General features: G+C 39.6%; 1 protein-coding gene across 3 annotated transcripts in view; it reads left to right on the top strand.

The window, feature by feature from the left end:
* The window catches only part of IMMP2L (inner mitochondrial membrane peptidase subunit 2), an 860,425-nt gene that overhangs the window by 607,370 nt on the left and 237,596 nt on the right, over positions 1 to 15,459 (top strand). The window lies entirely within an intron of this gene.

Here is a 15,459-nt window from a genome sequence, read left to right as displayed (position 1 = left end):
TTAAGAAAACAATGGCTGGGTTCCCTGCCAGGCCAATTAAATCTGAATTGATGGAGGTAATGCCCTAGAATCCAGCACTAAAGAAGCTCCCTAGGTGACTTTCATGTGGAACCAGGGTTGAAAACCACCTCTCTAAACTTTCCTCCATCCCTTGGATTCAGCATGTTTCCTTCAGGGGATCTAGTAAGGTAAGCTTCGCTCTCTGCCTGTCATTTGTATGTTTATGAGGGAAGTGGTGAGGTGATCTCCGTGCTGTCAGCTGCAGAATCTGGACTATTGGAAGCTTAACTTTTAGTGGTATATCTAGACTTCCCGATAGTTTTAAGGAAAGTGATTTGCATAGAAAATAATCTAGCATTCTGGCCTCTGCTTTATCTCACCCGCTGCCAGCTCATCTTCTAGAAGGAACTAAACATTATATTTTAAGGATAGTCCTCCTCTTAGGTGACCATTAGGAAAAAAATCCATTTTCTTTTTCATCAAGACTCTATCAATGTTTACTTTATCCAAATGTGTAAGCCGCAATTGGCACATATACAGGAACTAGTTTTAAAGGGACTATTTGGATATTTTTGTTGTTCCATTTATCGAAAAGTATTTATTAGAGGCGTATTTTTAGTAAGAATATGTGATTCCTGTCTTATGGTTTCCAAGTCCATTTGGCTCAGAAAATGCCGTCACATAGTATGTATCCTTATTCCTTTGCAGTAAACTTTTTATTTTGAAATGTCTGCCCTACCTGGCTATACAATTCCTCAGCCAGGAGGCATTGTGGGCCCATTGTTTTATACCCCCTCCAGCACCTAGCATGACACTGACCACACATCAGTGAGTTGGCAGGCCATAAATGTGTGTTGAGTCATGTGTTGATAACCTGGACTGCATTGTAAAGAGGATAGATCCTCCTCAGTTGTTTTGCCATCTACCTAATAGATGATAACACGGAAGCTGGGGGATCAGGAGCCAGGAGGAGCTGAAACAATGTGCAAAAGCGAAGGGGACAGACCAGGGAGTGAGGACAGACCAGGGAATGTGTGGAGCAGGAAGGGGAGAGGGAGAAAGGGGCTACTCAGGGGACAAGAGGCCACTCAGTAGACTCCCAAGTTCTCCAATGAGCCTCTAAATTCAAATGCTTGGTGTCTGTGGCTTTCCTGTAGAAGCCAGCAGGGGCTCTGAATGCATTTTTGTGGGCACAGGTGAAACTTAGACAAGATTCACCAGTGGAGGGTCCGGAGACTGAGGTTCTGTGAGAGCATAAAAAGTCCCTTCTCTCTTCTACTGGGACATGGGATAAAGTACAAAGTGGCTTTTGTACTTCCGCAAATGACAGACTAGTAGTATGAGCCCCTCTGCACTGGCTTTGTAAAGTCAACGTCTTCTTGTTCTCACCCCCCAGTTGTAGGAGATGAAACCAAATGATATTGCCATCTTGTCAAGCCGAATATGGTCCAATATGAGCAGTTGCATAATACCTGGGCTAGAAGGACTAGAATCATTCCACAGAGACTCTTGCCATTATGTCTTAGAGCTGTAAGTCACTTCTAGAATTTAGAGTGCTCTGAACCTATCCTCAAATGTGGAAAGTCTTGGTACTGGAATCTTGAACTGTGTGTCTCCTCACACCCCTGCTGTAGACTAGGTGAACATGAGCCCAGTGCTCCACTTCTCTTTCTTCCTCCTCCTCCTCCTCTTCTTCTTTTTTTCTTTCTTTTCTTCTTCTTCTTATTTTTCTTCTTATTATTTTTCTTCTTCTCCTTCTTCTTCTCCCCCTCCTCGTCCTCCTCCTTCTTCTCTCCTCCTCCTCCTAGATAGCATGCATGTGGAGTGAGAGGCAATGGTAGGAGCAGAGGGAGCAGGCTGCTGCCCAGCCTAGAGCTGCATGTGGAACTCGAACTCGGGGCCCTGGGATCATGACTTGAGCCAAAACCAACAATCAGACACTTAACTGACTGAGCCCCCCAGGTGCCCTGGTCCACTCTTCTTAATAACATTTACATCCTGAGAGGGGACCTTTATCAAAAATGCCACTTCTTACTGCTTTTGCTTTTTGTGCTTATTTTCATTATTTATTAGGAACAGAAATCTGAAGAAAAAGAGAACGTGTACTTTCTCTTTATAGAAAAAGAGCCAGGGGCCAGGGAGAGCCCCATAAGTAGTTAAAGCCCAAAGGCTTTAACTGGAATGAGATTTGAAGAAAGATTAAGGGACGCCTGGGTGGCTCAGCAGTTAAGCGTCTGCCTTTCAGCCCAGGGTGTGATCCTGGAGTCCCGGGATTGGGTTCCACATTGGGCTCCCTGCATGGAGCCTGCTTCTCCTTCTGCCTGTGTCTCTGTTTTCTCTCTCTCTCTCTCTCTCTCTCTCTCTCTCTCTCTGTCTCTGTCATGAATAAATAAATAAAATCTTTAAAAAAAAAAACTATGAAGAAAGACTGAAAACATCTCCTGAACCCAAAGTCCTAGAGCCTGAAACTTTCGCATCAGAGTGGACAAGAATAGAGCAAGGCTGACAACCCTAAAAATCGTTATGCGTCCTGTTTTTTTAAAAGTACATACTTACTACAAAGAATCATATGATTTCTCACTTCTAATATCAAAGGAAAATTAATCCTCCATTATGTATCTATTGTATTCACAGAAAAGTGTCAGAAACTATGGAGAGAGGTAGGTGGGAGTTCCTTTAAAGGAGGTAGAAAGTCTGCAAAGACAAACGTCACTACTTCCTCCCTTGGGTTTTGTACCTTGAGCGTTTCTAGATATTTCATCTCTGTTCTGCGAGGTGTGAGCCAGAGACCCCAGTGTTTGATGAGTGCCCCATTACCGCCCCACCAGCCTGTGGGCATCTGGCCATACTATTGGAGTTGAGTGCAGCTACATCTTCCCCAGGCCCTTCTGCCAAGTCTATTTCTGTATGTAGCGTGCTATGAAAATGAAGGAGCGCTGCTTTCAAGTGTGCTGAATACTTAACTGTACATGATAAAGTTAATATAGCTGTCATTTCCACACACTTCTTGTTTGTGATTATGTTTCAAGTAAGCACAGTAACAGCAATCTTAAAAACCCTGTGGCAAAACTGAAGAGAGTTAGAGCTCTTCCCTGATGTAATATTATGAAATAACATTTTCGCAGGTTCTCCTTATTACTGAGGGCATGTGTAGTACTATATCATGCTAGAAAATTCTATCGCATTCTCCAGCAAGGCAACATGGAGTTTTTTATGCTATTCTTTCAATTATCTCTTTTATCCTCACATTATAATTCTGAGGTTAGATTCCCATAGAGGGAAACCACAGTTTTGAAAGTGTATGTATAAGGGAGATGTAGGTGACATGCCCTCTTTTCTTTGCGAAGGCAAAAATATCAAATATTTTCTCTTATATCATCTGAGAAAGTAAAAACCATATTTCACACACTCCAAAAGTAAATTCTTACCTAGCATTTCACAAGGGGCTTAAGCACATAAGACTATTCATGTGATTCATTCATCTATTCATTCATTCCGGAAATAGTTATCAAGACTTACTATGTAACCAGTGTTGTTCTAGACAATGTGGATAAATTAGAGTTCCTACTCCCCTGAGTCTATATGAACTGTGGGTTAAGTGGGTAGGGGCCAGAAACAGGACACAAAGACAATGCACAAGCAAATAAATAAATGACAGTGGTAGGATCTATGAAGAAAGTAGAAGATGTAGTGACATCCATTGACTGGATTCAGTAGAGTAACAATGTTCGAGGGTTTAGGTAGTCAGAGTAGATGGCCCAGACTGAGCAACTGGAGTACTGTGAAGATACGGAGTTGATTTAAGGGAGAAGTAAAGGTAAGACTTTAAAGGGTTAATGAGCTAGCACATATGACAAAAGGAAAGAATGGTCCTTTTGTAGGCTATGAAGTGGACAAGAGTAGAAGATGAACCCAGAGAAAGAGGTAGGGAGAGGCCATGTAAAGCCAGGGAGCCATGGCAGAGCTTGGACTTTAGTTCAGTGAGATAAGAAGCCTCTAGAGTGTTTGAAGTAAGAGAAGGATGTGGTCTGATTGATATGTGTAATGATCATGGGGCTGGTATATGTAAGGCTATGACAGGAAGAGACAAGAATAGAAGCAAGAAGCTAAGTAGCGGAGGTGGGGGCTTTACTAATCCAGACAAGAGGTGATGGTGATTTCAACCAGGGAAATAGACGGAAATGGAGAGGAACTGTAGTAGATGGAGTCGGCATGTGTTTTGAAGATCGAGTCAGAAGATTTGCTGAGGATTAGATATAGGGGCTGAGGGAAAAGGGAAGAATGGAAGATGTCCCCTTGTGTGGGTTTTGGTTTGAACTATTTGGTCCATGGTAGGAATGTTCACTGAGAAGAGATATGCAAGAGAGAATAAGTTAGATGGGAATATAGGTCAATAGGAATGAGGTAAAAATGACCTGAACACTGTACTCAATTAAGAAGGATTACTTTTGGGGCTCTTGGGTGGCTCAGTTGGTTAAGCAGCTGCTTTTGTCTCAGGTCGTGATCCCAGGGTCCTGGGATCAGGCTCCACATCAGGCTTTCTACTCAGCAGGGAAGTTGCTTCTCTCTCTACCCTGCTCATGTGTTCTTTCTCTCTCTCTCTCTCAAATAAATAAATAGAATTTATAAAAAAGAAAAGAAGTGTTACTTTCTTTTACTCCTGCCAGTGGCATCCTTTTTTAGGGATTAGTAACATGCCTTCATTCCAGTATGTCTTAGGCCAGGAAAATTCCTGATCGTCTCTCTTCTTTGTCCCCACAGAAACATTTGGAACATTCCTAGAACATAATAAGGAAAGAAAGTGTATCTCTTATGCATCCCCAATCTAGGACTCTCATCCTTTCATCTCATCAGGGGTTGCTCTACTTTCCATCTGCTTGCCTTTCTGAGCTCTACTTAAGCGTAGCATCCCACCACTTATCCCCACCCCATCCTTCTTGGACCATTATCACTTTTCTCTTTGTTTATCCCCCTCTTCCCCAAAAAAATTGCATTTCCATTTTTTAGATTTTAGGTAATTATACCCTTTAAAGGCCTAAAAGAGTATTTTGAGATCACACAATTTAGAATTCATTCAATCATTGTATATTGATCATTCTCATGGATAACACTGTGTTTGGCGCTAAAGAACAAATTTAACTTATATGAACATAGCTATTGTTATTTATGAGTTTAGGGCATATTTGAAGATATAAAACACATTCATATGAAATAATAATACTAGATAATTAAGCTTTGTGGAAAACATAGGGCAGAGTTTACTATCCGGCCCCATAGGATTGCTTACTCACTGGAGTATGCTTATAGTGATATCATAGTAATTCTGATCTCCTATGACTTAAAAACTTTATTAGTAATGTAAATCATTAATGTGATGATTAAGTGCACTGAGTTTTATAGCACAGTTTAAGCCCTTTCTGTGCCACTTTGTGTGATTCTAGGCAAGTTTCTTAAGTCTTCCAAATCTCACTGTCCTCCTTGGAAAAAAGGTAATGATGGTATTGCTGCCTATATGGTTTTTGTGACAAATATTTGAAAAAACTGTCTGACATGTGGTAAGAAGTAACTCAGCTGTCCTCCTCCTTCCTATCATCATTTGCAGGCATGAGTGGTGTAAACATTGAGAGATTGAGAGTTTTCAGGTACAGGCTGCCTGGCGATAGGTCAATTCCTGGGGCAGGTGGATCTGGAGAAAAAGACGGTAACAGCAGGTCTAATGCTGCTCAAGACCATGCCACAAGGGAAGGAGGGTGATATTGGTGGAAAAAGATAAAAGAAACGAGCTACTAAAGGAAATGGGCTGGTGGAGGAGCTGGTCACCATCTTTCTAAATAATTGTACTGCAGAAGGAAAGGAAGTAAAAGTTTCAGCACAATAATGAAGTTTTATTGTTGTGCCGTCTTGAAGCACCTGTTAACTATGTATTGACATAACAGGGTTTCTGATTTATCCAGCTTAGTCCTCACTATAATGCAATTATTAAGAGCTGTATACTCATTAGCTACAGCACGGATTACTTCTTCTGAGCTCAGACTAACTCTACCATCAAGACAACGATAGATTTGTCTCTTGACAGACTAGTATTTAATAGCACTTATCTGTCCCCATCTACCACCTCCTTTTATGGTCATTTTCTTGTTATTGGAGACTAGAAGAAATTCACAATTCAATCATTTTATGACATTTCTTTTTGTAAATGGCACCTTCTCTGTCACTTCTTGATCAGTGAAGAATCAGACAGTAAGTGACTCATTCCTGATTTGTTAATGCAAAACCTTTTGTTATTTAATCGTTTTGAGGCAGCATTGGGTAGTTATTTAGCTTTGCCGATTCCTCTAAGTCATGAGCCTGCTTAGGCAGAAGATGTTCAGTAGCTTGTTGAATTATGCAAAGTTAGGTTCAAAAAGTCAATCTTGATTTACAGCTGTTGCGTGAACAATTCAGTGCAGGCTCAGTGAAGCACATTATCTGCAAATAATACTCTGTACTTGTATAGAAGCGGCCTGAACAGAAAGGGACTTCATTCTATATGATTAATGCACAAGTGCTTTATAAACTGTGACATACTCTACTGAGATAAAGTAGAATTCACAGGCAACATTGATGTGAACATGGATGGACCTTTCCCAAGGATAATGAAGAGTTCCTCTTGATACCCAAGATTAAAGGGGACCTTACTCTCTCAAAAAGGGTAGATACCTTGGTATTACTTAATTCCGTATACTGCTTTGCAGGTTTCCATGTATTATTGATTATGATGATGAGAGCAATTTCGGTAGTCATTAAAGCCAGAGTGCCTACCTCTGTAGAGATACAAGGAAGTATAAGATACAGTCTCCTTAAGAGTTCCCAAGATTTTGTTCTCTTTCCACATTGATTCCCAATAAACGAATCACTTTGCCAAGTCAAAGGACTCTGCTGAGATGGGAGTGTATATATATATATATATATTCTCAAGCGTCATTTTTGTTTCTCTTTTTTCTGGCTGGTAGTTGGCATATGGAGTAACTTTGCTTTTGCCCCCCGCCCCCCAGGGGGGACTCTTCTGCCTTTTCTTTTATAGGCAAAAGTATACAGACAGAGCTGGGATAGTGACTTCAGTAAGGTGACCCAAAATACGAATTATAATTTTGAAAGGGAATAGGAAACTGGCCAGGTGGGAATAGCAGGAGTCTGTGGCTAGGTCACTATGTATTGTGGCTTTGTTTGGTACATATGTTTTGAAGCAAGACCCCAACCAGTAGCATAAAGTACATAAAAGAAACAGGTGCGTGTTTACTGGGTTATGCAACCTGAAGTGTGCTGGGGGCAGGGCAGGCAAGGGAAGCTGAGGTAGAGGCTTAGGGACACAGATGTTATGCATATACGATGATTGCAGACAGGTGGCAGGTAGAGGACAGGCAAGTACAGAAGAGTCAGCTAATATATCAGGAAGGATCCCAGTTGTCAGGTGATGCTTCTGCTCTGCACTCTTGGCCCTGGTGACCTCTGCCCCTGGTTTCTGCAGCTGGGAAGACCTGAGGGAGGGCCAGGTATTGCTGAGAGATATATAATCTCCCTATTGTTATTTTAGAATATTAAAATCTAGTGTAGTATCAGAAATTCTCAATGAGAATATCTCCAAAAGGCATATGCTGTTTCATACTCCATGAAAGTCTTTCTCTTTTTACTTAATGTTCCTCTTTTTGTGGGCATTTCGTATGCATTCCTTTTTGGTTCTTTATCTCTTGTGTGTCTCTGTGAGCTCCCAGGTGTCTCTTTCCTTCCCTGAATACCAAACATTTTAATACCATTTCCTTTTTCCTTCTGTTTCTGTGTCTTTCTCTGTCAATTTCTGGTTTTTATTTATCTTTTTAAATTCTCTCTTCCTTAAGCAGATACAATACAAAGCTGAAATATATATATATATATATATATATATATATATATTAATGTTTATTATGTATTTATACATTGATTATATACATATATGCATAAAATGTGCATATAGATATGCATACACAAACATATGTACATACACAGATGTTTTTATTACATTTTCTAAGAGTTTTCATTTCCTGTTATTAAATTGAAAAACAGAAGTATTAGACACTTTATTTCCCTATTTTTAGAAAAACATTAAACTAAATTAAAGGCTTGCTTTTGTCTTCCATAGCTGTGAATGCTGTCCATAGCTGTGGATCAGCTTTAGAAGTTCAGTTTTGTTTTTAGCAGAGACAAAGAAAAGATAACTTTTCATTCAGTCTACTTCATTACTTCTGGTAGGTCATAGCAAATATATCATTTTAATCCATCTTATTTATTTATTAATGGTCCTATTCTAAAAGAATTCAAGGTAGTATAAAACAATAGACATAACAAAAGCGAGGAAACATATCAGGAGAAAAGGAGCATGAGGGTGGAAAGAGGAGATGCTGCAAAGTTGCCATAGGTTGTTCGTTGATTTGGTTAAGCTTCCTATAGGCCAGATGTGAGAATTGGGCAAGGTCACTATCCCAACTATAGGATGGCAAATAAGAAAGCCCCCCCCATGGGGCGCCTGGGTGGCTCAGTTGGTTAAGCATCTGCTTTTGGCTTAGGTCATGATCCTAGGATCCTGGGATGGAGCCCTGCTTTGGGCCCCCTGCTCATCAGGAAGTCTGCTTATCCCTCTCTCTCTGCCTTGCTCCTCAGCTTGTACTCTCTCTCTCACTCGTTCACTCTCTCCCTCTCTCACATAAATAATAAAATCTTAAAAAAAAAAAAAAAAAAAAAGAGGGATCCCTGGGTGGCGCAGCGGTTTGGCGCCTGCCTTTGGCCCAGGGCGTGATCCTGGAGACCCAGGATCGAATCCCACATCGGGCTCCCGGTGCATGGAGCCTACTTCTCCCTCTGCCTATGTCTCTGCTCTCTCTCTCTCTCTCTCTCTCTCTCTGTGTGTGTGTGTGTGTGACTATCATAAATAAATAAAATAAAATAAAAAAGAAAGAAAGAAAGAAAGAAAGAAAGAAAGAAAGAAAGAAAGCGCTCCAAACTTAAGAGACTTAAACCAGAGTATGGAGTTTTCTCTTGCTGCTGCAATGAAGTATCACAAGCTTAGTAACTTAAACAACCTTTATAATTAAAATTGTGGAGATCAGCAGTCCCACCTAGGTCTTAGGCTAAAATGGAGCTGAATTTCTTCAGCTCTAGGAGAGAATCTGTTTCTTTGCCTTTTACAGCTTCTGGGGGCTCTCCACATTACTTGGCTCATGGTCCCATTCCGACATCTTCAAAGCCAGTGATGTTGTATCTCTCTGGCCCTACTTTTTGCACTCCTCTTTCCTTCTGACTCTCTTCTTCTCCTTCCTCCCTTTTTAGGGGCCCTTTAGATAACTTTGGCCCACTTGGAAAATCCAGGATAAACTCCCCATCCTGAGGTCAACTAATTAACAGGTTTCATTTCGTCTGCAACCTTAATTCCCCTTTGCCCCGTAGACTAACATATTCGTAGGCCTCAGGGGGCAGGATATGGGCATCTTTGGGGAGCCATTATTATGCCTATCACATAAGAGTAACAACATTTATTCCACTCATGAATCTTTAATTTGGGCAGAACTTAATGGGGACAGCTCATTTCTGTACCACCTGGCATCAGCCAGCTTGGCTGGAACGCTGGGACTAGAATCATTTGAAGTTTTTCCCACTCAAATATTTGGCAGTTGATGATAGGAAGATGCAAAAAGCTGACACTGGAACAGTTGGCATTCCTTGGGCATGTCTATGTCTGTATGGTTGTTCCATGTGGGTCTCCCTCGCACAGTGGCTCAGGAAGCTACATATCTTACATATGTTGGCTAAGGTCTCCAAGGCATGGTGGTGGTGGTGGTGGGCAGGGGATGGCTGAAAACTGTGTTGCCTTTCATTCCCCAGCTTCCCAAATCATGCAGCATCACTTCTATCACCTTCTTTTTGCTAGAACCAAGTCACAACAGCAAGTCATAGTCAATGGAGGGGTATTAGATTGAAGAGTGTCAAAGAATTTGCAGACATGTTTTAAAACCACTATAGTCTCTTGAAAGATTTACTGTGTCCTCTAAGCATCTTTTCTTGGGAATAACAAGTAAATACATATTTTACATAGGTCTCATAAAAGGACACTGGTGTGATGTAAAAGATGATGGCCTCACCAGTGTCTGTGCCTAAAAAAATGCATTAATAAAATTCATAGAGATGTTTATTATGGCATTTCTAGGTGCTAGCACCAAAGTACATTTCAGGAAAAAAAAATTCTATAAATTGCTAAAGCTTTTATCTAAAGTGTACAGATCTCCAATGGACTAAAGAGAATCCAGGCAAAAATTTAAAGACTGTAGAAGGAAAATTAATGGACTATGCATCCTTTCCTGATCCTTCACAAATATATTTTATGATAAAACATTTTAAAAGACTTCTGCATCACAGAGGTCAGGATTATATTCCTTGACAAGAATCAAGAGTAAGACTAATCTTCGTGGCTACTTAAGGGTAGTTCTTTTGTTTTTTTTGTTTTTAAAGATTTTATTTATTTATTCATGAGAGACACACAGAGAGAGAAGCAGAGACACAGGCAGAGGGAGAAGCAGGCTCCATGCAGGGAGTCCGATGTGGGACTCAATCCCGGGACTCTGGGATCACGCCCTGAGCTTAAGGCAGACGCTCAACTGCTGAGCCACCCAGGCGTCCCGGTCTTTTGGTTTTTAAACTCGTTTGACATTCAGTTCTTGGATGAAGTGAGTAAACTGCACTCCTGCTCACATAGTCACCAATTTCAGACAGAAATAAACACAGACCATTTATTAATATAGATGAAAACATATCAACTTAAATATGGTTGTTTTCAAGTTTCATTGGAACAGCTTTTTAGCAAATGTACTTTGCTGCTCTTGAGCTCCCATTCTTGTGGGTAAAATTGTTATAGTAATCGATTTTCATCATCACTATTTCCTTGCAGATATTTAAACCTTGTGTAACGTATTTTTTGTTTTAATTTGGAGTATGAATAAAATGAGTAAGATCAAGTACAGAAGTTAATTAAATGTGTCCTTCTGCTATCTGTTCTTGAATCATGTTTTACTACGAGAGCAGTATAAACTTCTGTTGACTCTGTCCTCCTATTTTTGCCTTATTCATATTGTCTTCATTAATACTTTTTTTCTGTCATGGATTGAGATCAGGATCATTCAAGTCACTTACAAGTTTAGCAATTAGTGTGCACACGAGAGCAGTCTCCTCCTTTCTTTGCAATGAGTGTTACAGGATGCAGACTGTGAAATGAATGAATAAAAGCTAATTACTTGGCGCACTTAAGAGAGCCAAGTTCACCAGCTTTTAATGTACTTTCATTTAAGTATCCATACTTGATTATTGCTGTGGGGTTTTTTTCCTACTGCTACCCAATAAAACAGGAAATTACAAAGATCTTCTGAATGCCTGTCAAGTAGTCTCATATCATTTTACCTCAGACATGATGACAGTGGATCTCCATGGAAATGGTAGGCAGCCTCTCCTATAAAAGTGTATGGCAAAGTGGAGCTGTGACAGTATTTAGAGGAGGGGCCCTCCAAGGGCTGTTTTTCTTTTCAAAGATAGCTCCTTATTTACTCTTTATGCCTAGAAAGATTGCTGTTGCGTGAGGCCATACCCTTGAAATTAGAGTTAACTCAAGACCAAATATCCAAAAGTATGCACAGCTGCTTATTTTCAGTTCACGCAACCTATGAAAAAATAACATAGTTCAATGTTTGAATATATCTGTGTGGAAAATAAAAGCTGGTTTTCCTTTGTCCCTGCTATGTAGCTCTACTGTGTTTCTTATCTTTTTTTCTTTACCTCTTGTGCCTTGAGTTGATTGTTCACCCAGGCAAAACAAGTTTTAAGAGAGAATCTTTCTCCTGCCGACTGCTACCTATTTTTTCCATTGTTATCATGAATAGCCATGAGTGGTTAGAGATAGTTAAAGTTTTTCAATTGTTCCTTTTGTTTTCTCTCTCTTAGAGAAAACACCCTTAACTTTTTCTCCAAAGATACGTATGAGAGGCTCTAGGGCAATGTAGGCGCAGAGGCATAAGCAAGAGCATTCCTTCAAATTGGTTAACCATCTGTATACCAATTCTGCCTTGGAGTAATAATTACAACACAAAGATGTGGTAAAAAGTGAAACATCCAATAACTATCCACATATTTTTCTCTTACTTGAGATTCCTGTTCTTCAAGTCAGAACTTTATTACCCATGATTCATTTATGTTATCAGAATATGCAATATTTATGGGGAACCCTGGGTGGTGCAGCGGTTTAGCACCTGCCTTTGGCCCAGGGCATGATCCTGGAGACCCGGGATGGAATCCCATGTCGGGCTCCCAGTGCATGGAGCCTGCTTCTCCCTCTGCCTATGTCTCTGCCTCTCTCTCTCTCTCTCTCTCTCTCTCTCTCCCTGTGACTATCATAAATAAATAAAAATTAAAAAAAAGAATATGCAATATTTAAAATACAACCTGTCTGTGCAGCCCCCCACTACAACAGAAACATCAGATAAATGTGGTACCTGCAGCCAAGAGGGCCCCGTGACTCACGGGAAGGATGGGGCTCCTGTAAGGTTTTGCAGGACTCCTTTGGCAAAGGTACTACTAGATTGGACTCTTCTGAGGCTTTCTAACCTCTGGAGATCCTTTCCCTGGGGATGATTATTGATTCTAAGATATTGAAGGAAACCAAAAACAAATTAATCCCAATCCCTGTCCACACCACTGTATGTGCCTACAAAACTACAAATATCTTCACCAGAAAACTTTTCTCAGTTTTCCTTTAATAAAGTGGATCAGAGAAACTGGGGAGAAAAATAAAGTTTGTCCATGTCCTCTTTGGTCAAAGCCTGGCTTCCTGCTGATACAGGCTGGCTGTTCAAAAAAAAGAGGTATCCCACATAAAATTACAAGGGGATGGGGGAAGGAAGTTTTAGATAAAACACAGAATTTTAATTCATCCTGTGAACTGTTACTTTGTTACACGTTAGATTCAATCAGGTGGACTAGCCACTGAGTGACAAGGTGAGCTGAATGTTACCTTAAAGCCTCAGAGAAGGGTAGGCTTTTGATTCCCCAGGACAACTATGAGTAACTACTCCTGGGCAAGTGTGAATCTGGGCTTCTGATGTCGATCAGTAAGATTAAGGCTACAATGTGAAATAATCTGTAGGACCTTGGGATATAGATATAGCGTTCTCATTAACCTAAGTTCTTGGAAGTCAGTTTCCATTCTATCGCAAAGGAGCACTTAAAGACTGTAATGTTCTAACTGAAAAATGAGATCCTTTGAGTCACAAGTTAGATGAAATTAACATTGTGTTGACAATGTATTTCAGTTATTAAGCAATAATTAACTGTGACCAAAATATTTACATTTAAATGTTTGACAGATTTTATGAAGAAGTAATGTTTAAGTATAGTAGCCTTATAGAATTATTTTTAAAGTCTTAGTAACACAAGAGTAGAATCTCTCTTAAAAGTAAAATGATAGTAAAGATTCCTTTCAGGTAAAACCCATTGTATTGAAGAGTTTACTTTTTGTGAGTTGACTTTTTTTTTTTAAGAGTTCACCTTCTATTTGTTTCTTTTCTTGTGATATTAATGACACCAAATGCATATGTGCTTTATCTTTATATGGAAAGATCATTTGTTGGGTAAGTGACCCTAACAAAAACTTTATTTTAATTAATTCTCAAAATAGTACGTTTAAAAAAAACTTCTTGGGATGCCTGGGTGGCTCAGTGGTTGAGTGTCTGCCTTCGGCCCAGGGCATGATCCTGGAGTCCCAGGATCAAGTCCCACATTGGGCTCCCTACATGGAGCCTGCTTCTCCCTCTGCCTGTGTCTCTGCCTCTCTCTCTGTCTCTCATGAATAAATAAATAAATAAATCTTAAAAAAAAAATAAAAAAATAAGTAAAAAGTAAAAAACTTCTTTCTTGTATTTGTGGTCAAAAGATAGAAGTTTTCTCTAATGGTACAAGATTACTTATATCTTTTTTAAAAAATTTTAAATTCCTATATAGTTAATGTACAGTATTACAAGGAATTACTTATTCTTGAAAAAAATTTAAAAAGTTATATCCATTTTTCTTCATCACTGAAGGCTGATTCATGATCAACAGATGACTCACTGCTTATGCGTTCTTTTTCCTTATTGCAGTCCAAGAGCTAAAATTCAAAGATTGCTGGTGGGACTAGTGTGTTTATGCCTGTGGGCCTGGCCTGGGCACGGTCACCACAGCAACTGCCCCAGGCTTGCTTCTTCCTGGGTGGAGATCTGAAATGTGGAAACTCTTTGAAACAACTAATCCAGTTGTTGACTATGCCATGCAGTAGGGCAAATCAGAAAATCAATCAAGTGCCCCCAGTTTCCAGCTCCTATCTCGTTACACATCAAATTAAAGTCTTGACAATCAATCTAATAAGAAAAACATTACGTCCAAAATTTAGCAAGAAAGCTTGCTAAAGAAATGCCTTGCTCATGATAGATGTCTGGAGCAACAGGTCAGCCTCCTCATCTCTTGGTAGGTGATGGAAGAATTTTTCATGATCCTAAGTTCTGCTTGAGGTATAGGTCTAATTTCTGTGGGCCTGTCAGCTAAACCCAATCAATAGTGTAAGTGAGAGGAGAAAAAAATAACATTTTAAAGCTTCATTTAATTTTTAAAGTCTTCTCCTAGGGATGTAAATGTGTCAAATGGGTTTAGATGGTTCAAGTAAATTAACAAAAACAAACCCCACCCTTTTAAAATATGTTAACAAATTATAGCAACCTTCATACGATTATGGCTTTTATATCTTATATACAGTATATGTTTCTATTATGTTTGTTTATTTAAATTTAAAAAAAATATTTTATTTGTTTGAGAGAAAAAGAAAGAGCGCACAGGGAGGGGGAGAGGTAGAAGTAGAAGCAGGCTCCTGACTTCTAGAAGCAGGGAGCCTAATGTGAAGCTCAGTACTGAGATCATAACCTGAGCCAAAGGCAGACACTTAACCAACTGAGCCACACAGGTGCCCCTATTATGTTTATTTAAATATAATTAATTATTTTAGCATCTCTTTTTACTATCAAGCTCCTTTGGGCCAAGAATATCAGGCAATTGACAAACATCTTAGGATTTTTATATGCAGGGGTCTGTGGAAAAGGTAAAGATGTAGAATTGCATTGAAGCCTGAAGTTTACACACTTCTTTACAGTTTGCAAACATTAGCACATACATTCTCTCCTGAAACCTAGGCCTTCCAACAACTTCTTAAATAAGTAACAGTTTTTTCCATAATTTTATAAATGCTTCTCTTTTCAAAGCAGAGTGGAATTATTATTTTCATAGCATCTTGGTGGGAATGGTGAAAAACTAATGGCCTGAAATTTATTCTTATTTAACCAAAGGAAATACTGTTGCTATTAATGTGTTTTTCTGGCTAATGGACCA

The sequence above is a fragment of the Nyctereutes procyonoides genome, unplaced genomic scaffold, assembly GCF_905146905.1.
Source record: "Nyctereutes procyonoides isolate TBG_1078 unplaced genomic scaffold, NYPRO_anot_genome, whole genome shotgun sequence".
NCBI classification, from domain to species: Eukaryota; Metazoa; Chordata; class Mammalia; order Carnivora; family Canidae; genus Nyctereutes; species Nyctereutes procyonoides.
The sequence above is the reverse complement of the archived record's forward strand: the minus strand, read 5'-3'. Positions and strand labels throughout refer to the sequence as shown.